A 23,910-nucleotide genomic window follows, 5' to 3' on the forward strand; every position below is an offset into this window, starting at 1 on the left:
CCCTTCCACGGGGACCCCATCTATTTCCGTCACCGCCTTCCTAATGTTGTCATACCTTGGGTCTTCTGCCTGGTCCCGTCCAAAATTTCCTCTCCCAGGGCTAATCTGCCCAAGATCCAGGGGCCCAGTCTCTGTTGCCTCTACTGGTTCAGAAGCATTAGTGTGGGGGTCAGACTCAGGTGCTTCTCCCTCCTGCGTGGCCTCCTTTTCAGCTGCGTGGGTCCGCCTACCTACGAGAGTGACCCTCTGGCTTTGGGTCAGTATTCGGGTTCCCAAGGCCTTAGCTGCCCTTCTTTCCCTTTTTGTCTTTCTACACTGTCTGGGAGTGGAGAACAAATCTGGGGATATTTCAGAGAAGATTGGGGGTTGACAGTCTGCTGTGGATGCCTCACCAATTTTAGGGTCCCCATCTTTCTCCAATCCCCCTACTGGGAGTAAGTTTCCAAACCCTGGAAAGTCCCTCCCTATGAGCACTGGGTATGGGAGTTTAGGGACTACACCTGCTGCTACCTCAGTAGTGTTCCCTTGGATCTCGATTTTTACTGGGATGGTGGGGTAGTAACTAACTGTCCCATGGACACATGTTATCCCCATACGTTTAGCCTGCAGCAGCTGACTACGCTTCACGAGCTTCCCTGAGATAAGCGTGATAGCACTCCCCAAATCAACCAGTGCTGTGGTCCCTACCCCATTTAGTTTCACTGGTCTAGTATACATATGTGGGGTTAGTGAGACCCCCACAAAGTGGATTAGGGAGCATGGATCTGCCCAGTTCCCTAGGTTACACTGCATAGGCTCCTCAGCATTGGGACACTGTGCAGCTATGTGTCCCCACTCCCCGCAGGCATAACATCTGTATGGAGCCCTAGGCGTTCCCCGGTCTCTTGGTTTGGGCAGTCTAACATCACGATACTCTTCTCTCTCAATGCTCTGACTCTTTGTGGCCTCTGATGGGCCTTCAGCCTCTCTCTTTTTCCACCTGGGCCCTCCTGGTGGCCCAGTCACCCGAACTTTAGGGCTTGGTGCTGCTAGTTTAACCCGGAGTGCCTCTTCCTTAACTGGTCGGGTCAGCTCCCTCACTGTCCTTCTCCTCTCTACCAGGGCGACAACCTCGTCATAGGTGGAGGGTTCGTTCTGGCTTACCCAGGCACCAAGGTCTGGTGGTAGTCCCCTCATGTATCGGTTGATGACCAGATACCACTAGTATCTCTTCCGGACTCCGGGACTCTGTTTGCAACCACTTTCGTGCAAGATGGATGAGGTCATACAATTGGGACCGCGGGGTTTTGTCTTCCTGGTACCTCCAACCATGATACTGCTGGGCCCGCACTGCATGTTACCCCAGATCTGGCCAGGATCTCTGCTTTCAGCTGGGGGTAGTCTGCTGCAGCCTCTTTAGGCAGATCATGGTAGGCCTTCTGGGCCTCCCCACACAGGAATGGGGCAAGGATGCCAGACCACTGATCTCAAGGCCAGGCCTCTCATAGGGCTGTCCTCTCAAAGGCCAGAAGGTATGCCTCTACATCATCCTCCTGTGTCATTTTCTGCAGCCAATGGCTGGCCCATATGAGCCGCGTCCCATCATGGCCGCGATTCAGCTGTGTAAGGGACTTTACCTGGTTTACCAGTTCCCACAACATAGCTTGGTCTTGAGCAGCCTGGTCCATCAGCAGGCGATTAGTCTCTTGCTGTAGTCGCACTGCCTCCTGTTGGGTGGCTGCCTGGCACGGGTAGCCTCCTGCTGGGCCGCCGTAGCTTGTATCAGTGGCCGCACTACGTCATCTATTGTGGTGAAAAAAATAAACCCTCTCTTTTTTTTTTTTTTAAATCATTCTCCTTCTTCCGCCGCGCTGTGCGCCCCAAGATCCCACTTCTAACACCAGTGTGACAAAGTTCCTCTATCTTGGTGGGTCCTGCGCTTATTGGCGGATTTTCTTGCCTCAGAGATTCACCATGTGGGTTGGGGAACAGCCCAGAGAACTTCCTCTCTGGAAGAACCCACAGTCCAGGTCAATTGGGAGGTTTGGGGGGAACCCGAGCCCACCCTCTACTCCAGTTCCAGCCCAGGGCCCTGTGGACTGCAGCTGTCTATAGTGCCTTCTGCAATAGCTGCATGACAGCTACAACTCCCTGGGCTACTTCCCCATGGCCTCCTCCAAACACCTTCCTTATTCTCACCACAGGACCTTCCTCCTGGTATCTGATAAGGCTTGTGCTCCTCAGTCCTCCAGCAGCACACCCTCTCACTCTCAGCTCCTTGCACCTCTTGCTCCCAGCTCCTCACACTCTCACCACAAACTGAAGTGAGCTCCTTTTAAAACCCAGGTGCCCTGATTAGCCTGCCTTAATTGATCTAGCAGCTTCTTCTTAATTGGCTCCAGATGTCCTAATTAGCCTGCCTGTCTTAACTGGTTCTAGCAGGTTCCTGATTACTCTAGTGCAGCCCCTGCTCTGGTCACTCAGGGAACAGAAAACTACTCATCCAGTGACCAGTATATTTGCCCTCTACCGGACTCCTGTACCCCATTGGTCTGGATCTGTCACAGAACCTACACTAGTTTGTAATGTGCTATCCTACTGCAGGGTCATGATAAAAAATGTTCATACAGTAGGATATCCTGTCTCCCTTCAAAGGTGTTTTCTTGAAGTAACTATCATGTTTCTGAGGGAACTGTCCTTTTCAAATCTATAAAGAATGCACTCCTACCATTCCTTACAAGCAACTTTTGGTTATGGCTACACTACAAGCTAGGGGTATGATTTCCCTGCTCATGCACACGTACACTAGCTCTCATCAATCTAGCACGAGTATAAATAGTGTAGCTGTGGTAGCACTGGTAGTGTCAGCCGAGGCATGGCTTAGCTGTGCCGAGTACATACCCTCAGGTGTTGTTTGATGGCATCAGGCCCAATGTTCAGTCCTCTTTGTCCTTGCCTATTACACCTATTATTGATTAGATATTGGACCACTAACAAAAGAAATGGTCTACAGATAACTTGACAATGCTAGATGGGAAAAGTGAAGATATTTTTGCAAAACTCACTATCCTTGGAAGTATCTCACCCAATCACACATGCCAAATGTTAGTCATATTTCTTAATGCACTTCTGGAAGGTGCTCAGGTGATGGCAGTATACTAAGAACCTGAATGATAGCAGAGTGTCAGCTCTGCTATAGTTAAGGTTAAGACCAGCTTTCTATTTAAACATCTACTGTAAATGCTGCAAAATCCACATGGTTACACAGATGGCCTTGACATTTTCTGTGCCTCATGGATACACGAGGTTGGGTTAGTAATCCAACTTTGGAGTCATTTAACCATGGGGTTCCTGAGATACAGCCACTCTGAAAAAAAACCCTGCTTTTTCTTAAGGCTGGAAAATTTGGCAATTTTTTGTGAGGAGAACTAGGGATCAAACCATGGCTGTGATCCTGGCCAAAATAGTCTCAGTTGCCAGGTATTTACCTCAGCTGGCGTATGGCACCCACTGCCCCTTTGGAGAAGCAAAATTGAGAACAACATTTTAAAAAGAGTTGAACGCCTTATCTAGTCTAATGCTCAGGAGCCACATGGATTACACTAAGCATGTGCAGAAACACAGCCCAAGAGTGCTGAAGGATAGCTAGGTTGCAGAGGAGCTGTGTAGTTTTGCAAGAATGTTACAGCTCTCACATCTGAGCACCACTCAGGCACTGAGAGTGCAAATCTATCCCAGGGCAAAAACCTGAAATAAAAAACGTTGGGCATTTTGCTACCATCTGCCTCTGCCATAAATGGTTGGTTCTTGTAGGAGTTCTGTTTGTTTTTTTGGGAAATGTAATCTGAGAAGAGCAGAAAATTCAGAAGACTCTGAAACTATCTTTAAACAGAAAAATAATACACATGCAAATGTTTCCTGGGAGAATGAGAATTAAGGAGTGGGGGATTAGTGGGAGAGGAGTTTGGGGGTGTAGTGAGGGGATGGGGCATTATGGACAGGGGTTAAATGGGGATGGGTGGTGGTGAGGAAGAGCAGTTGGAGGACTTAGGTCAGCAGAAGGGATACCGATTAAGGTAGTGAGGGTGTAGAACACTGGGAGGGATGACATGGAGGTGAGTGACAGGGCAAATGAGAGGGATTGAGGTGGGGTGAGGTGGCGTGGGGTGGGGGCACTGTCAGCCCCACACTCTCCTCTCCCATGTATTCATTGGATCTGGGGGGCTTGCCTCTCTAGGGGTGTCTGAGCCTCCTTACCCCTTCTTATGGGATCTGGGAGGTCTTGATGTCACATGGGAGATTTTGGTCCGAGCTCAGAGATCACAGAACTGAATGTAGGTTGCTACCAAAGCACGGAGGGCCAGCCACTAGGAACCCCTTGACACCAAGGCAGGGGTCTTGAATTGACCAAAGTGATCTGCCAGAGGAGCATCTTGGCAGATTCGTAGGATTTGCAGCATGGGTCAACCATGGGATATGTAGATGCGCCCCTTCTGATACAGAATTCCTTCATGAAGGTCAAGGCTGTCTGGGCATTGGCATTGTCTTGCACTTAGGAAGGGATCTTTGGGCAGCTGGGCACGTATGGAGAGTAGCAGGTCATGGACAGTGGATCCAAGATAAAATAAGATGGTCTGTGATGGTGTCTCTTGGTTAGGTTTGCAATACTCCCCCTTTCAGGATATCACATCTGCCTTCCCATTCTTGGGCCCGGGGCAATAGGTCACCAGGAAGTCAAATTGTGTGAAGAAGTGGGAGCAGTGGGCCTGTTGCTGATTTAGGTGCCAAGCCATCTTCAGGAATTCCAGGTTTCTGTGCTCAGTGAGAACTTGGATTGGGAATCTGGTGTCTTCCAGAAGATGCCGCCATTCCTTGAAGGCTGCTTTGATGGCCAGTAGCTCTTTATTGAGGATGTCATAGTTTTGCTTCACTGGTGTGAGCTTGTGTGAGTAAAAAGTACTAGGGTGAAGCTGACCATTGGGAGCAGTCGTTTGGGAGAGGACTGCTCCCACCATGAAGTTCGAGGTATTTGCTTCTACCATAAATGGCTGGCTGGGATCAGGGTGAACCAAAATGGAGGGTGTGATGACTTTCTGCTGTAGACACTCAAAAACCATTTGTACCTCCGGGGACCAAGAAAAATGAGCTCCCTTCTGCAGTAGGACTGTGAGTGGAGCAACCATCCCTGAGAAACCCTTGATAAACCATTTATAGAAACTGGCAACTCTGAAAAATGTAGGACCCCCTGAGGACCTTGGTGCTGACTAGCCAACGATGGCTAGCACTCTGTGTGGATCCATTACCAGCTCTTCAGGGAAGATGATGTAACTGAGAAACTCTGCTGGACAAACTGGCATTTCTCTGGCATACAGGTAGTGTTGGTGAAGCCTAATACCTTCTGTATGGGCTAGTCATGCTTCGCTTGGTTGTGGTAAAAAATAAGAATGTCATTAAGATAAATAACAAACCGATCCTGCATGTCTCAGGAAATGTCATTGATAAAGGGTTGGAATGTCATGGAAGCATTACATAGACTGAATGGCATGACCAGGTATTCAATGTGTCCATACCAGCTGCAGAAGGTGGTTTTCGATTCATCTCCTTCTCGCACCTACACCAGATTATAGGCCACACTGAGGTCTAACTTTGTAAAAATACAGGCAGAATGTAATCGGTCTAAGAGTTTCTGAACCTGGAGAAGTGGGTAATTGTTTCAAACCATCACCTTATTGAGGGCCAGCAGTCAACGCAGGGCCTCAGAGAACCATCCTTGTTTTTAACAAAGAAGATCAGAGCCCGCACTGGAGAGGTGGATGGCCAGTAAACCCTTTCTGCAGAATCTCCTGCAGTTAAATATGAAGGGCCTGGAGCTCTAATTCAGAAAGGGTGTATATATAGCCAAAGGAAATTTTAGTGCCTGGCTGAATGTCAATTGGACAATTATATTTGTGCTTTGGGGGCAGCGTGTCTGCATTTCCCTTGTCATATACATCAACAAGGTCAGAGTATTTGAGAAGTATTTTGCCAGGTATTTCAATGGCGGCAGGTAGGATGGTTGGTGGTGCACCCAACTCCCGTTGGCTCATTCCCTTGCAGCAGGGATTTCCCCCATGAGGGCATGTGCTGAAGAGGATACTGGTTCTATTTTTGGCCTTGGGAAGGCAGAATTGTTGGCAATAGGGGAGAAAAAGCATGCTGCCCCTTTTTGCCAATGTATACAGGAGTTAGGGGGAGCAGACAGGGCATTCCCAGGATGACTGCAGACTTGGGGGCCTGAATCAGCCTGATCTGAAGAGTCTCCTAGTACCTCTGGAGGGTAGTGACCCCTAAGGGAGTGGTCTGGTGGGTGACTGGGCCCAAGGCCAGGAGCTGGTCTGGTTTCATCAGGTCCAGGCAATTCTTATGCATGGCAGCAGTTCTGTGGGCCTTAGCCACATCCTGGTCCATAAAATTAGCTGAGGTCCCCAAGTGCAACAGAGTCTCCAGGTGAACTGCTGGGCTGATTGGGAGTTGGAGCTGCAATGGATTCTAGGGCATTGACAGGACTTGAGGGGCTGCCACATTCATGGCAATGCTCAGCAAAACGGTCATCAATTCTGATAGATAGGTCCATCAGGTTGTCAAGACGGGACGGTGGCTCGACCTGCCCCAATTCATCCTTTATATCTTTGCTCAGCCCAGTCCAAAACTGATGACACTGTACGGCCTTATTCCACTCAGTGTCTGCGGAGAGGTGACAGAATACGGCTATATATTGGGCAGCCGATTGATGCCCTGTAGCATTTGCAGCTGGGCTTCAGCAGTTCAGGTGCAGTGAAGGTCACTAAAGATAGGGTTACCATATTTCCACAATCAAAAAAGAGGACACTGGGGGGGAGGAGGGGGAGGGAGCCCCGCTCTAGCCCCGCCCCCGCCCCATCCACTCCCTTCCACTTCCCACTCCCTGACTGCCCCCCTCATAACCCCCAACCCCTCCCTGCTCCTTGTCCCCTGACTGCCCCCTCCTGGGACCCCTGCCACTAACTGCCCCCTAGGACCTCACCCCCCATCTAAGCCTCCCTGCTTCTTCTCCCCTGACTGCCCCCTCCTGAGAACCCCTTACCCTAACTGCCCCCCTAGGACCCTACCTGTCCCCTGACTGCCGCAACCCTTATCCACACGCCCACCCCATATTCACACCCCCATCCCCAGACAGACCCCTGGAACTCCCACACTCTATCCAACCGCTCCCTGCCCCCTGACAGGACCCCCAGAACCCCTGACCCATCCAATCCCCCCTACTCTCGGTCCCTTGACTGCCCCCTCCAGAACCTCCCTGCCCCTTCTCCAGCCCCCTGCCCCCTTCCCTGCCACTCAGAACAGCATGTCAGGCTCCGTGTGGAGCCCTACACGTGGCTGCGCTCCCCAGCGCAACACACAACCCGGTCCCTATCCCCACACAGTGCTGCCGGAGCGGGGCGCTGGGCAGCAGGGGAGGGGGAGCAAGGGAGGAGGAGAAGGGGGGGAGGAGGAGGAGCTGCTGAGGTCCGATGCGAACGGCCCGGCTGGCTGGCAATCTGAGAATGCAGGGAGGGCGGGGAGGGGAGTAGCTCTACATTGGCTGGGCTGGACTCTGGCAGCTGATCTGAAGCTGCGGGGGAAGGGATCTGGCTGCCGGAGCCCCATGCGAATGGCTGAATTTCCTGCAGCCCTGCTGCGCTCTGCATGGGGGGGAAATCCCGAACATTTGTAGCTATTTACAAATTCCTCCCGGATGTTATTTTTAACCCAAAAAGCCGGACATGTCTGGGAAAATCCGGACGAATGGTAACCCTACTAAAGATAACTGACATGGCCTGAATGAACTGCTCCAACAGGCCTAAGAGAGAGCTGGATTGTTCCAAGAGTGTGGAGGTCCAGGCCAAGGCCTCCACAGTGAGCAGGCTAATGATGACCCTTAAACAGGCCTGGTCTGTGGGGAACGATTTGGAGGCAAAGCAAGAAAAGGAGTTAGCATTGGTTTAGGAAACCTCAGAACCAACAACAATTGCTATTAAACTTGTCTGGGAGTGAGGCCTTTGGCTGCCAGGGGGCAAAACTCAGGGTTGCTGGCAAAGTTGCCTGGGCTTGTAGGCTCACATTCTACACCTTCAGGGTGGAGACCTGGAACTGAAAGCTCTGCATAGTCCCCACCAACTCTGCCCAAGAAGTGTTGGCCTGAGTGGGGCTCATGCTGGCAAGGTAGGCCCCTAGCCTTTGTACTTGGGCTGCTCAAACTGATTAGAGCCTGGTCCAGGTTAGCAGAAATTCCAGGAAACAAGCCAAGGGTCAGTAGCAGAGAGGCAGAAGCCAAGTACCAGAGCTGGGTGGTAGTGGTGGAGGAAACCAGAGTCATAAGCCAGAGGCAGAACCAGGGGTCAGTACTAGAGAGACAGAACCTGAATGCAAGAACTGGAGAGTCAACCAGAGTTGTAAGCTCAAGCCAAGGGTGAAAGACAGAAATCTGAAGACAGAAGGGAGCAGAGGGTGGAGCGGAGCGGGACTGGAACAAGGTTGGAGTGAGCAGGAGCAAGGACTGGAACAAGAACAAGCACAGCTGCAGGCATGGTGCACATTGAGCAACTGCTGAGCTGCTATGAGAGCCAGGCTTATAAGCAGGACTGATAATCCAGCAGCCAATCAAGGGCTGTGGCCTCTCTGAGAGTTCTAAGGCAGTGCAGCTGGGCTCAGTGGTGCAGTTAGTTGGGGAGCAGGCCAGCAGCTGTTCCTAGCTGGTCTGGTCCCTGACATGCACCCATAATCTCACTCTTCCTTTCCATTGTACTGAACAGCAGCTTCCTACATCTGTCCTACACTCCAATATTTAGACTATTCCATAGAAAGAATACCATATCTGCTAAATTTTACAACCCTTTCATGCTTATGCACACGATGCCATTTACAGTACTGTATTTCCACTTACCCTTCATTAAACCCACAGACTACACTCATCTCATACCTAGCTACTGTCATAAACATACAGCTAAGGGTAGCATAAAATCCTTCTTTACCCTGTAAAGGGTTAAGTCCTCTTTTACCTGTAAAGGGTTAAGAAGCTCAGATAACCTGGGTGGCACCTGACCAAAAGGACCAATAAGGGGAGGTGATACTTTCTAATCTGTGAGGGAAGGTTTTTTGTCTGTGTCTCCCGGAGTCAACAAGGAAACAGAGCAGGGAAAATACATCTCCCTAAGCCATATCTGAACTAAGCATCTAGTCTTGCAGAAATAGTAAATAATAGCAAAGAAATGCATTAGATTACCTTTTGTTTTAGCTTGTGAATTTTCCCTGTGCTAAGAGGGAGGTTCATCCCTGTTTTTGTAACTTTAAAGTTTTGCCTAGAGGGGAAATCCTCTGTGTTTTTGAGTCTTTTGTTATTCTGTAAAGTACTTACCATCCTGATTTTACAGAGGTGATTCTTTTGCCTTTTCTTTAATTAAAATTCTTTTAAGAACCTGCTTGATTTTTCATTGTTCTTAAGATCCAAGGGTTTGGGTCTGTGTTCACCTGTACCAATTGGTGAGGATATTATTCTCAAGCCTTCCCCAGGAAAGGGGGGTGCAGGGCTTGGGGGAATAGGACTCCAAGTGGTCCTTTCCCCCTGTTTCTTTATCTAAATCACTTGGTGGTGGCAGCATACTGTTCAAGGCAAGGTGGAATTTGTGCCTTGGGAAAGCTTTTAACCTAAGCTGGTAAAAATAAGCATAGGGGGTCTTTCATATGGGTCCCCACACCTGTACCCCAGAGTTCAGGGTGGGGAAGGAACCCTGACAGTCCCCATGGAAGGAAGGCCCCTATGGCCCTCTAGTGACATAGCCTACACAATGCAGCACTGAAATGGATCTTTCAAGATTCACCTGCACCTCTTTTCTATGATCACACACATTTGTCAGGGAGAGGGGCTCACATACCCTCAAAGGGCCAGGGTCCCTCCAGCTAACCTCATATTGCAATAAAAGGTCTGCCAAATTACTCTGACTGAGCCCTCTGCTATTCAATCCAGCTGCACCTTACACCATGCATGTAGATAATTCTCAGAAGCTATTTCTAACTCCAGCAGCCAGAGTTAAGGCTGTGTAGGCATATGCCTCCCTCTGTATTCCCAAAGTTTTAGTTTTACTGAACCTGACATTCTGGGAGGCTACCAGATATCATTTATCAACTTTAACTCTGTGTTAATGAAGATTTTTGTCAGTGAATAGAATAGAATAGTACAGAAAAATGATGAGTGGAGAGTACTGAGGCTAGAAATGCCACCATGAAATCTAATGCTGAGACACCACATAAACATTTTTAAGCACTGGCCAAAGGGAACCTAGAATCTGAATGAAGGACTGAATTTCTCAAAAAACAGACTGGAACAGGAATGTGAACAGTGTTGGGAATCATGGTTAACCAAAATAATAAGGGTTTAATGTCTTTTATGGAGGATTTGATTCCCAAATTACTGAGTGTCTTCAAGAAAACCTGAATTCCAGGGGTTTCCTTCAGCAGACCAGCCCAAATCAAGAAACCGGGCTTGTGAAATTGCTCATGTTGAATCTGATTCTGAACCACGGAAGTCAATGGGAGTTTTGCCATTTACTTCAACAAAAGCATTGGCAGATGTGTGGAATGGAGAAATACTTTCGTAAATCTCACCGGTCAAAATGATACTTCCCCTATCTCCAGACAAGACAGACCTCTATAGTAATATATTCTTCCTCTGGCTTACTGATCCTCTGTGATTAGTGTGTTCTGAAATATTAACAGAAGTCTCCAATATCTATTAATCACTTGTCAAATAAAATTAAAAGTAAAATCAAATCCTGTGTCATAAGTGGATGGGCCATTTCTTGTCCAACTCAGCAAAAATACATTAGGTTTTCACTCAGCTCAGACCTGGCCAAGATTATAGCAGACGGTTTAAGATGCTTTCCATCATTTAATGGAAGCTCCTCCAGCATGGAAGTAAGCTTTTGTTGTTGTTACTTTTGATGACTCAAGGCCTTAATTAGGAAAGAGCAATGTATTTTGTTCTCTGAATAATATGCTTAACTAAAATGTTATATGTACTCAAATGTATTAAAATACTTAACAAAGTATTCCATAATTCCATAATTCAATGTTGTATATATTTCTTGGTAACAGCAACTTTGAAGAGCCTGAAGCTGTAACTGAACAATAAATTTAAATCCTGATTTCAGTTCAGTTTATTGTAAATGTGTTTGGGGTGTTTTATCAATCCCCTTGCAGATAGCATGTCATCAGAATCTCTGTCTTTCAAACAAAGTCTTCCTGTTCAATTTCCACAGACAGCTAGTGGTGTTTCTGCTGTAATGACTACAAAAATCATATGTGACTCTAATTTTGAAATCCTAAAATGCGGAAATTGGATAGAGTGATGATGACCTTTCCTTCAAAGCAGAAAAATATCCTCTCTTTATTTTTCTGACCTTAAAGATTTTTGGTGGGTTTTTATATATATTATTCTTTCTTTTAAAAAATCCTTAATAGCATATTCATGTACAGAAGTGGCCATCTGCATGATTTGCTGGAACTTGATATTTACAGTATCTTTTTTTAATCCTTCAGACATCTTTAGTCACTGGTTGTAGAATCAGATTTACCTATTAAAATGCTCTGTAAAGAGTAAAGATTATTCATAATATTATGTGATGGCTGTTTAGGAGATTAGTTTATTTCACTTCCACCATAGCAAAGTCCCAAACAGTGGATCTGTTCTAGGTGGTGCCTTCACTCAGTATCTGCTCAGTATTTCCAGCTTTGAGAAATGTCTGGTTTTTTGCTTTTAAATTCACTTAGATTTAGACTCAACTGTTTGTCTCTGGTAGTAGAGCAGTATCTCAAGACAAATGCAGAGTCACTAATGCTTTCTTTAGGGAGTGCAGTGTGCTACCTATTCTTCATTAAGTGTTTGGGAGAGCTCTGCTCCAGAAACTATCCTTTGAGGTTGCTCATCTGCTCAGCTATTGAACTGTTCTAAACCTCTTTTTCTGGGGTAATACAGTTGAGAAGGTTGTGGGAAGACAACTCTTACAATATCTGGAGTCCTCAGGTTTTTTTGACCCCATCTATCTGATTTCAGATCTACATGTGGTACAAAACTACATGAGCTGTGTTGGCTGATAGCCAATCTTTCTTCTTACAGTGGAGGGAGATCAGAAGTCAATATTGGTTCTTAAAGGATCTTTCAGATGCCTTTGAAGCTATTGATGATAAGGTTTTTTGGGTGACAGGGGTGTGATCTTTACAAGGGATTGATGGAATTGGCTGAGGTTAGTTTCACTCCATTTTAGTTGAGAGATCCCAGAGAGCAGTGCTGACTGACTGCTCATTTGCCCCCAGAGTTCTTTTGTGCAGAATACCACAAGTTCCATTTTTTTTGCCCCTCCTGTGCAATGTGCATATGAAGTAACAAGACGGGCTTGCGAGGAGGCATGGGCTTCCGTGACAGTCTGCCACATCAGACCATACCATTTTGTCTGACATGGCTAGTGTGGCTGAACTCCTGATACACAACATGGTTGACACTGGGCTTGTATGAGGACTAGCTGGTTGAGGTCCATCCAGATAAGACAATGGGAAGATGCAGGAAGCAAGAGATGGTGGAGATTGCATCAGCTCTGGTTACTGAAAAACTACATATATATTTCTTAAACAAGTTTGCAGTTCGTGGGGCTTGTTGTGTCCTGCACTGGATTTGGATGATTAGGTAGCAGCTGTGACCAAGAGCACTTTTTCCTGTCTGCTCTTGACTGAAGCACATGGCCATTTCTTCTGGATGAGGACCTTTGTTCTTTACACCTGAAGAATGTTTGGAAACTTAAGCTAGTGTAGAATTTGGCTGCCTATTAAGTAGTATTTCATCCAATGAGCATGACACCCGTGCTCCATGATCTGCACTGGCTGTCTATTAGATCCTCAGGGGAGTTTAGGTGTTGATTTTGAACTATATAAAGACCTAAATATTTTGAGATCTGCCTGTTTGAGAAACCGCCTCTTTCCCTCTGTGATTCTGCCACATTTGTCATCAGTGTAGGCACTCTAGCTGTCAGGCCTTTTTTTTTAAATGAAAGGAAATGGTGATAGAGCATTTTCTCACTCCCCACCCCGCTAGGTCTGAAATAGACTGAATTTGCTAACCTGTAAACACCTGCAAGGCTCAGCTGTTTCCTAGCAGACTTGGTGAGGACAGGACAGCTGCAGTTGCATTACTCCAAAGTAGACTAAATACTATGATCTAGAACTTATTTCTGGCCATGATGTGCTCAGCACAGCTAATGATGGGGAGGAGACTCATAAATATGCTAACTGTGGCCCACTTATTCAGGGACCATCCAGCCACAGGGCTAGTCCTTGGTGCAAATTAGAGCAACCCCAGAACTTTTCTTTTTACTCCAGCTGTGCATGTTCCTAAGGGGTTGTTGGGGCAGCAGGGGTCTAGGGGTGTCCTCACCATATCCCCTTTCTCCCTAGTCATGTCCCCTGTGCTGGGGCTTGGAAGAAAGGTGGCAAAGGAGCAGCTCTTCACTATCAAATGATTCCCTACAGAGGGGAATCGTCAAGAGACTAAAGACCACTTTAGAGCTGGTTTGCATTATAATGGCAGCACAAAGCAGTCCAGTGTCAGGGAGGATCTGGTCCTGTGAGATCAGATATTGTCCAGGATGACTACTAGTGTTAGCTGACACCCTGAGCAGGGCATTTAGCTATGACACTCGAAGTACCTTTAGCAGTCCTGAAGAATACCCAGCATCAGTGAGTTGGGGGAAGGGGATCAGGACATAGTGCAGCATGTTAATGGATTCAGTCTCCCAGTTTCAACAGCAAAGCTGATGGAAATCAAAGAGGCTATGTAAAAGGCCATCCAACTACAGGCAGCCAAGAAAGTAATACTAGCAGAGTTCCCAGAAGACAAAGGCCAAGTATTGGTAGGAGCAGAACCATATTTTCAATTTTAAAATGAGCTGAGTGTACAGGATGGAATCATATTTTGAGGACAGAAAGCTGTTGTTCCCACCTCATTACATAAGGGTATATGCAAAAATACATGCCTCACACCTGAGCATTGACACTTATTTTAGACAAGAACAAGTGTGTGCTTACTGGCTGGGAATGAAAACACGACTCTGTTCCGTGATAGATGGGTGTGAAACCTGCAGGTCTTATGATAATTGCCAGCAGAAAGACACTCTGATACCATATGAGCTGCCCACCTGACCATGGGGAAAGGTGGGAGCAGACTTGCTTTCCTTCAAGGAAAAGCAATACTGGATTACTATTCAAATTTTCGGGAGGTCAATGCCCTGCCTGAAACTAGAAGCAAGCCAGTGCTTGGCAAACTGAAGGCCCATTTTGCAAGATACAGCATTCCAGACACTATATTCGCAGACAACAGACCCCAGTTTACCTCAGAAGAATTCAAGGAATTTGCACACAAATCCCAACATACCCACAGCCACAGAGTATGGTAACATGGAATCAGTTGTGAAAACTGCTAAGAGACTGTTTGTTTCTTCTGGGTGAATTGTGAAACCTCTTGTTAGCATTTTTGGGACATAGAAATATCCCATCAGAAGGTTTCAAAACAGTTCAGTGCAGTCACTGATGGGACGAAAAACCAAAACCCTACTGCCAGTGAGGAGAGACCAGTTGCAGCCAGAAGGATGACGATACTGCCAACAGTAGATGGCAAACAATCACAGAAAGAAGGAACTAGAGTATGACATTTCAATCATGGACCTACCAGCCTTGAAGACAGGCACTCCTGTGAGATCCAGCCACTAGAGAGACACCAGAAGAAATGGACAAAAGGACTAGTGAGGGATGCTGTGGCAACCAAGTTATAAGAGGTGACTACAGAAGAGGGGCAAGTGACAGCATTCAGAGAGCACCTGCAGAATTAGTGAGCTATCACAAAACAGAGAGGCAGAGAACCATCTTTAGGCCAACCCAACAGGAAGGGAGGAGACTCCACAGAGAGATAGTTTGCGAGATTTGGTGACAGGGAGACAGAAATAGGTCACTCTTGGTGTGGTTGCCTGTGGAGGAGACCAAACTATCTCAAAGACAACCAGCTGAGTCTGTGGCAAAGATGAGGCTCCAACTCGGCTATGTGCTAGCAACCTCTGGCCTAAGAGACACAGGGTGAGGGGCCTGGGTGTCAATTAAAATGGTATAGAATAGGGAAGACATATTTTTAAAATGTTAGTAAAATAGGGAAGATGTATCATGATCAGTGGAACTGGAGTCATGGGACCAATTTTCCCTGGAGGGACTGTTATTGGTGGCACACCAGTGAACAGGGCCGGCTCTAACTTTTTTGCTGCCCCAAGCAGCAAAAAAAAGCGCCGCGCCGCCGGAACCCCCCCTCCCGCCATGCCCCGCGCCGCCCCTCCCGCCGTGCCCCGCGCCCCCCCCCCTGCCGTGCCCCTCCTCCCGCCGTGCCCCGTGCCCCGCCCCCCGCCGAGCGCCCCCCCCGATGGAATGCCGCACCGCGCTGCCCCCCGCCACCCCAAGATTGGCCGCCCCTTACCAGGTGCCACCCCAAGCATGTGCTTGGCTGCCTGGTGCCTGGAGCCAGCCCTGCCAGTGATACAGGAACTTGGGGAGTTAGGTTGCAAGCAACTCAGCCACATAGAGGAATGCACACGTTTAATAAAGTTCCACTTGTTTAACTTTATCTGCACTCAGCTTCACTCTTTGCCAATGAAACGGCCCTGAAGCCTCAGACTCTTCTGCAGCTTGCAGGAAACTTTTAAGTTTCTGCAGTTTCACTCTGCACCATCTCCCTTTCCTGTTTTCCTCTTTATAGAGTCTAGATGCCTCCGCTTAAGCCTAGCTGGACCTGGGGTGGCAGGTTAGTATAATTTTTGGTGGTGCCCAGAACGGGTCTAAGTCCCGCCACACCTACCTAAGGCTCTGGGCGGGAGCTTGGGTACGGGAGTGGTGCGGGATCTGGGAGGGCGTTTGGGTGCAGGAGGGGTGAGGGGTCAGGCTCTGAGAGGGAGTTTGGGTGCAGGGTGTGGGCTATGAGCTGGGGCAGGGGATTGGGGTGCAGGAGGGAGTGCGGGGGGTGGGCTCTGGGAGGGAGTTTGGGTGTGGGGTGCAGGCTCTGGGCTGGGGCATGGGGTTGAGGTGTGGGTGAGGGGTGCAGCGCTTACTTCAGGTGGCTCCTGAAAGCAACCTGCACACCCTTCTGGCACCGGCTCCTAGGTGAGGGGGGGGTTGAGGGGCATCTCCATGCACCGCTGCCCGCAGACACCGCCCCCGCAGCTCCCATTGGTTGCAGTTCCTAGCCAATGGGAGCTGTGGAATTGGCACTCGGGGTGGGGGCAGTGCACGGAGACCCCCCACCCCCGGGGACGTAGGGCCCTTCCAGCTGCTTCTGGGAGTGGCGCGGAGCGAGGCCAGGCAGGAAACCACCTTAGCCCCGCTGCACTGCCAGTGGTGGCGGGGGCGGCCGGGGCCTCCCGGGCCATTTTAAATTGCCTGGGGGCTCCAGGCAGGGCCTGGAGATAGGGTGACCAGATCACTGACAGGAAATATCGGGATGCAGGGGGGGAGGGGAGGGATATCGGGACGCGCAGGGTGGGAGGAGCAAAAAAAAAAAAAGTAAAAAAAAAAACTTTTGCAGGTGCCGGCCGCGCTGTGGCCGCTGCCGCCCCCCCCAGGGGCCCGGACACATGTGGCACGTCTCGCCACCCCGTGGGGAAGGAGCCGCTGGAGCGAGAGGTGCGGGGCTCCGGACCCCGGCAGCAGCGGGGGAGAGTGGCTCAGGGCCGCGCAAGTGGGCATGTAAAGTTTATTGGCTGCGGGAGGGGGGACCCCGGCCGGCTCCTCACCCTGCCCTGTAGGGGGTAGTGTCCCCGCCCCGCGCCAGTATGTGTTGCCAGCCGCCGCAGGCCAGGTAAGGAACCGAGTCCCTCCCTCCCCCTGGCTCCTCAGCTGAGTGGCATTCCTCCTCCCTTCCAGGCTTGCAGCTGGAATGCTGGCGCAAGCCTGGAGGGAGGGAGTGGTGGCCAGCTTCCAGTTCCTGCGGCTAGTGAGTACGGGCACCGGGCGGGCAAGGGGGGCTGGCAAGGGGGCTGCTCCCTCAGGAGGGTGACGGGGGGGAGGCACAGCTGAGGAGTCAGGACAAGGGGGAGGGGGCAACTCGGCTCCTTACCTGGCCTGTGGTGGCCGGCACAACATGCTGGTGCGGGGCGGGGAGCGAGCCAGGGTCCCGTCCAAGCCGATAAACTTTACATGGCCACTCGTGCGGCCACGAGCCGCTCTCCCCCGCCGCTGCTGTGGTCCGGAGCCCCCCGTCTACCTCCTGGGGGAGCAGCCCCCTTACCAGCCTCCCTTGCCTGCCCAGTGCCCCTACTCACCAGCTCCAGGAACTGGAAGCCGGCCACTACCCTCTCCCTCCAGGCTTGCCCCGCCATTACAGCAGCAAGCCTGGGAGGGAGGAGGAATGCCACATGCATGGGGAAGAGGTGGGCCAGGGCGGGGATTTGGGGAGGGAGCCAATGGGGGATGGAGGGGGTGGAGTCGGGGGTGGGGGGGCAAGAGCCCTTCCGGGAGGGCAAAATTGCTTGTTTGTCCAGTGTCCCGACCGCACATCGGTCGGGACGCGGGACAAACAAGCAAATATCGGGACAGTCCCGATAAAATCGGGACGTCTGTCACCCTACCTGGAGATGCTCCGGGGAAGGTATGCGGGGGCGGCAGGCGGGGCTGTGGGAGAGACCCGGCCCTGAACATTGGTGGAGCTGGGCCCCCGGGCCCTGAATATTCCTGGAGCACAGGCACCATGGGCCCATATATCTCACTGCCCCTGAGCTGGACAGGAGATAATCAATCACAGGTGCACTGGACCCCCTCTCCTTGTGAAGGGGCCAGTCACCCTGTGAAGACCTGTTGCATTCCCTTTGGGGTCTCCTCTTGAGGGATGCTCAGTTTCCTCATCTGGCGAGGTGTGGGGTATGTACAACCTTTCAAAGGATGGGTTCAAGGGTATTAAGTGAACTGGGAAATCGGGAGGAGGAGTAAATTTTTTATATGATGATTGAAAGCTGGGCTAATTATTGTATTTTTGATTGATTGTGTATGTTTAGCGTAGGTTTATTAACACTCAGAGTTTATGGTAAGTCTAAATAAATGAATATAATAGTATGAATGGTTAGAAGACAGCCTGGATGATCTCCAGCCTTTGTGATGCAAAGGTGCTAAAAACCAGCAGTATTTCCATGTGCTTAGATATTCTGCATTAAACGGTCATTGTTCTCAATAGAAAAAGTGGCAGTTTAAAAGAGAAAAGTAGTTTCTAGTTAAAGAGCAGACATTAAAACCACTCAGGAGCTTTTGTAGGTTCTTCAGTTGTGTCACTCAACATAAATACGTACTTTTACTAGATTTCACTTTCATTACTGAGTTGCAGTAGCAATCCCAGAGCTAAGGTTGTTGCACAGTTTCTATCATTAACCCCTTTTGAATCCCTCCTTGAGTAATCAATTGCACCTGAGCAACGTGGGTGTAAAACACTACCAGTGCAGAATGACATCATTGCTACGTATTTTACACAGGAGCAAATGACTACACAGGGAGAAAGGCAGTGAAGAATCAGGCCTCAAAGACTGAATGGGCCATAGATATTCTTATTACCGTAGATTTTAAGAATAAAATACTAATCTACCCTGAAAGACCTTGAGATGGTCTCTACAGAATAGGATTGTGGTACTTTGGTGGGATGATATGGGGAAAGTATTTATTCTGTAGATAGACTGCCACTCTGGCACCTTTCATGTATTTAGTAAAACTAAGAAGAATTATAAGATGTAACTCATGGTACAATACTTAGTAGGGAATAGTTAAAGCACAAAGGGCCAGATTACAAACTAATGTAAATTGGTATTTATATCAATGGAGCTACACTGATCTACACTGTCTGAGGATCTGGCCCTAAAGGCCTATGAATCATTTGATAAAGTCTATTTTTGAAACCAAGCATCAGTGTGTACTCTATTCTCTACGTCCAGTTATTTGTAAAAGGCATTTTTCTTCAAATCTGTATTTTAAGGAGTAAAAAAGGTACCGCATTCCATTCTTAATAAGAAAATCTTACACTAAGCCCTTAAAATGTTTCCATACATTCTATGATTTTTGGATGCATATTTACTGATAGGTTAATACCTGGATTACTGTTGAGATATCCTCTGATGGAAAGTGGAATGTTTTTATTAAAGTGTTCATGTCTTGGTTTCAGCAGAATGAAAGCTCAGTTATGTTCTTGGCATGTTTTTGATCATGAGATCATCTTTGTGACACAATGGAAGGTCTGAGAATTTTTTATTTGGGAAAAAAAAGGAGAAAAATGCATGCTAAAATTATAACCAACTAACTAGATATAAGAGAGAAATCATAAAAACCAGCAAGAATACCTTACATAAAATGGAAGCAGGATTTCCTGAGCAGTTTCACTGGGAGGTGGGAGTGAACAAAAGTCTGGTTGCATAAAACTGTATTGCTCTTTCTTAGGTTATTATTCCTTTGTCTGCTGCAATATTTGGTCCTGCATTATAGCTAATACAGGCTGAGGGCTATGGAGACGACAGAGTTTAAATTCTCCAAAGTAAAAAGAGAAAAATGTTATTTAGTTACACTGAACCATCTAACTGTATCATCTTACTTGGGGAGTCTATCTCAATGTATCCACCTTTTAAGAAAATTTATTGTTCTGTTTTTTAAAAATAATTCTGCACTTGTCATAGCTGATAAAACACTGTATTCTTTAATGTGAAGTGCATGATTGTGAGTGCCTGTAATTTGCCATTGTACCTGAAGATGTTCTTGAAAATGAGATGTTTCATCTCAAGGGTCATACTCCACTGACATTTTTAAATAAATAAATTTAGCGGTTCTGTAGTATTGTTGTCAAGGTTTAAGAGGAATTTGCATAAAATGCTTTGCTTCTGTGGGAATTGTCAAATCTTAATCTTCCTGTAAGCTACAAAACTATTATTAACATATCTCTAGGTAATGTTGTTTAGTGTTAATACTCAGTGGAATATACTTTTCATTAAAATATGAAAGAGGTCCAAGTATGTTTTACCCTCAGGCATAATATTAGCTGCGCCATATCTTGGAATGACTATAATATAAGAAATAATCTAGTCTTACTTTAAATGACTTTTGTGTCACTGTATACATTCTGGCTTCTTTTCTCAGAGGAATGATGATTCAGGTTTGGAGAAAGAAAATTGGCAAAGAAAAGCCAATAAAAACATGCATAAAAAGCCAGAAGTTTCAAAGTAATGAGGTCTTACCAATCACATTCAATGCAATTCTCTTTCTTTCCAAAATATATCTGATCCTAAACTCACCCTCTAATATGTCTTGTTTAGCAGATGTTTATCAGTCCCATAACATGAATTAGCTATAAGGATTTAAATGTGGAACTGAATTTGGCCCTCAGATGTGGCCATGTAGTTCCTATTGTGCATAAACCAGGCACAGTGTTAAAGTCACTTAAGTGTAAACATACATAGCTCAGTCATGAGCACCTGCAACTCCCACTGAAGCATGATCAAACGGCAAGGCTCAAGAGGCTATTTGAGCCAAATGGGTTTCCTTTAGAAAATGGAAATCCAATCTTAGTAAAGTCAATGAAAAGGAGCATCAACTACAGTAGGTACAATATAAGGCCTTGTGTACACTACAGGGGAAATTCAATCTAAGCTACGCAATTTGAGTTACGTGAATGGATATAGAATAATTTGGGTTGAAAAGAATGTCTGGTTTTTGTTCTGTGTTTGTATAGCATCTGGTCTTGACTAAGAGTTCTAGATGCCACAGTAATACAAATAAATAAAAACAAAGTGGGTCATCTAATATATACCACTGCTTCATGCACAATCCTCTCTACCATATAGGTGTCTAGTCTATCTTTGATCTCCAATTATGCCGATTCCACAATCTCCCTTGGCAGCTTGCTCCATAGACTAATTGTTCTAACAGGTTTAACATTTAACCCATATTACCTTGCTACAACTTAAGCTGATTTCGTCTTGTTCTCTCCTCATTGGCTAACGAGTACAATTGATCCCACACTTCTTTTGCTCTTTTCAGGAATAATAGAAGGTTGTACTGTTTTCCAATTTGCAAAATAATGGACTAACTAGATATTAAATCAAGATTTAATTAAAAGATTATTAATTAAATTAAATCATTTAATTTAAGTAAACGATTACTATTAATGCTCTGTGAAGGTTGGGAAATCAAACACCAATGAATCAGGAAATCCTAAAGGGAAGGTGCCAAATTCTGCTCTCAATCACTGAACTGTAAATCTGGAGTAACTCCATTGGCTTCAACGAATGGGTGGATTTATAGTGAAGGCATGGCAACTGGTAGATCTGGATTATATCCCTGGCTGTGGTACAGAGTAACAAAGCCTTATGTCAGGAAGTTATTCATTCAACAAGCCTTTGCTTAGTCATCATTAGCTGTGACATGTTTGTTAGTTTAATTCTCTAAGTCAATGCAGGGCACTCTGAAACCGATTTAAGCAAGTCCACAAAAGGATGTTGCATCAATATAACTAAATCAACTTAGAAAAATGAGGTCATTAAATTGGTGCAATTTCTGTGTGTAGATTGGGTCTTGATGAAAATGAGAATGAGGCTCAATGGCTCAGATCTCATGGAAAGGACTCTTTGCGTTCCCCACATACAGTTTCTTCCAGTGTCTTCCTTTGGGATAGCAGGTTTGCTCCCTCTCCCCCAAGGTAAGAAGCAAGGGCATCAGCCCCCAGAACATGCTCAGTCTCGAAGATCTTGGGGAATCCAGCCAAGGCCAAGACCAAGGCTATCCATAACGAGGGGCTGTGTTCTATGGTGCCTCTTAGGCGCACTGGTTGTCCCTAGGTTCCTTGCCAGAATGGTTCTGGTGGAACCTTGTTGATATGATTCCCCCCTGCTGTTTGCTGCCCCATACAAGAGTGGGGGAGGGATCTGCAGCATAGAGGGGATGTTTGTTAGATATTAGGCCTCAGGATGTTCATTTCCTCAAAAGGATTAAGTGTGATGATATGCAGATAACTTTTTTTAAACAATAATTAAAAATCCCATTGAATTAGGATTTTAATAAATTTGGGCACGTGGACAGCTAACAAGTCTGCATCAATCCAACTTCAGACACAACTGAGATCAGAATCTGGACTCCCATCGTCAGTGTACATCAGCTTCCATTGCTAATCTATTTCCACACTAATCCTGTGACGCCAGAAAGAGAATACTCCCATGTCTTAAATCAATCAGATTAAATGTAAAGTAGAGAGATTGAAATTTGTTTTTATCCCTAGAAAAAATGCAATCAGTTAACATGTCTACAGACCTCTTGATATCATTTTCTGTTGCTGCTATTCTTTATAGCAAGACGCAAACTAGCTCACACTGCCATCCCTAGATTTAATATCAATAGCTACTGGAAAGCAGAGATAGACCCAAGTATGACCTGGGATCTGAACATGCCTGAAATTTGGACCTGGCTATGAACTTTCCGGCCATAGTAGGTGGAGTGGCATGCTGCAATGTGGAAAAATATAAGACAAAGTCCCAAAATGAGGGACAAAAAAAGAATTATTCATGCAGGAATCATAAAACGCTGAGGGATTCCTTCCTCTTCAGTAAAGAGTTCCTTCTACAATATCAGCACAGTGAGTCTTATTTTTTATGTAAATACTCAGCAATAAATATGAGGGCACATCAGATTTGCCTGGAAGGTAGAAACTTTGTGTCTAAAATGAGTGTCATCCCCTGGAATAAGAAGAACAGGAGTACTTGTGGCACCTTAGAGACTAACAAATTTATTAGAGCATAAGCTTTCGTGGACTACAGCCCACTTCTTCTGAGAAGTAGATTTTGCAGCTCAGGCCCGTCTTTGCAATGGAGGGAGACAGTGTTGATTAGGGCGGATGAATGGATCTCTGTGAACAGATTTCTTAGCAAGCTTCAGTCTTGCAGGAGCTAAGAGTGATGTGCTGAGCAAAGCAGGATTATGATGTGCTGTCAATTTGGGGGGGGTACTTTAATTGAACTATGGTTGTAAATAAGCCAATAATGCTTGAAATCAGTGGTTTTCAAGCTTTTTTCATTTGTGGACCCCTAAAAAATTTCAAATGGAGATGCAGAGCCCTTTGGAAATATTAGACAGTCTGAGGATTCCAGGGGTCCACAGACCACAAGTTGAAAAGCCACTGCTTTAAACTATAGTGCCATTGCTAATTGCCATCTTTGTACTAACGAAACAGGTACTAGATGCATCTACAGACTTTAATAGCCTCTTATAGGTCTTGTTACGCAGCATTGACTCTCGGCAATATGCAGGACATAGTGGATAGATTTGCAAAACTGGGGTTCTCAAACTGCATTGGAGTGATAGACAGCACACATATCCTTATTTTGGCACTAGACCACCTTGCCACAGCCTACATCAACAGAAAAGGCTACTTTTCTATTGTTACACAAGCATTGGTGGATTACCACAGACACTTCACTGACATCACAGTGGGCTGGTCAGGGAAGGTGCATGACGCTTGTATCTAAGAACACAGGGTTTTTCAGAAAGCTACAGCAGGGACTCTCTTTTCCAACTGGCAGACTATCATTAGAAATGTTGAAATGCCAAAAGCGAGCCTGGAGGACCCAGCCTGCTCTTTGCTTCCCTGGTTCATGAAGCCATACACTGGCCACCTCAACAGCACCAAGGAGAGATTCAGCGACCAGCTCAACCGGTGCAGATAGACAGTGGAATGTGCTTTTGGTAGATTGAAGGGATACTGGTGGTTTTTTACTCACAGGATTGGACTTCAATGAGAAAGATATCCCAATGCTTATAGCTGTCTGCTGTGTCCTGCATAATATCTGT

General features: G+C 46.9%; 1 long non-coding RNA gene across 1 annotated transcript in view; it reads right to left on the minus strand.

The window, feature by feature from the left end:
• The window catches only part of LOC117872085, a 33,864-nt gene extending 32,210 nt beyond the window's left edge, over positions 1-1,654 (minus strand). The window contains exon 1 of the long non-coding RNA XR_004644402.1: positions 1,617-1,654. This is a non-coding gene — a long non-coding RNA (uncharacterized LOC117872085). The remainder of the gene's footprint in view (positions 1-1,616) is intronic.
• Positions 1,655-23,910: the final 22,256 nt, after the last annotated feature.

The sequence above is a fragment of the Trachemys scripta genome, chromosome 2, assembly GCF_013100865.1.
Source record: "Trachemys scripta elegans isolate TJP31775 chromosome 2, CAS_Tse_1.0, whole genome shotgun sequence".
NCBI classification, from domain to species: domain Eukaryota; kingdom Metazoa; phylum Chordata; order Testudines; family Emydidae; genus Trachemys; species Trachemys scripta.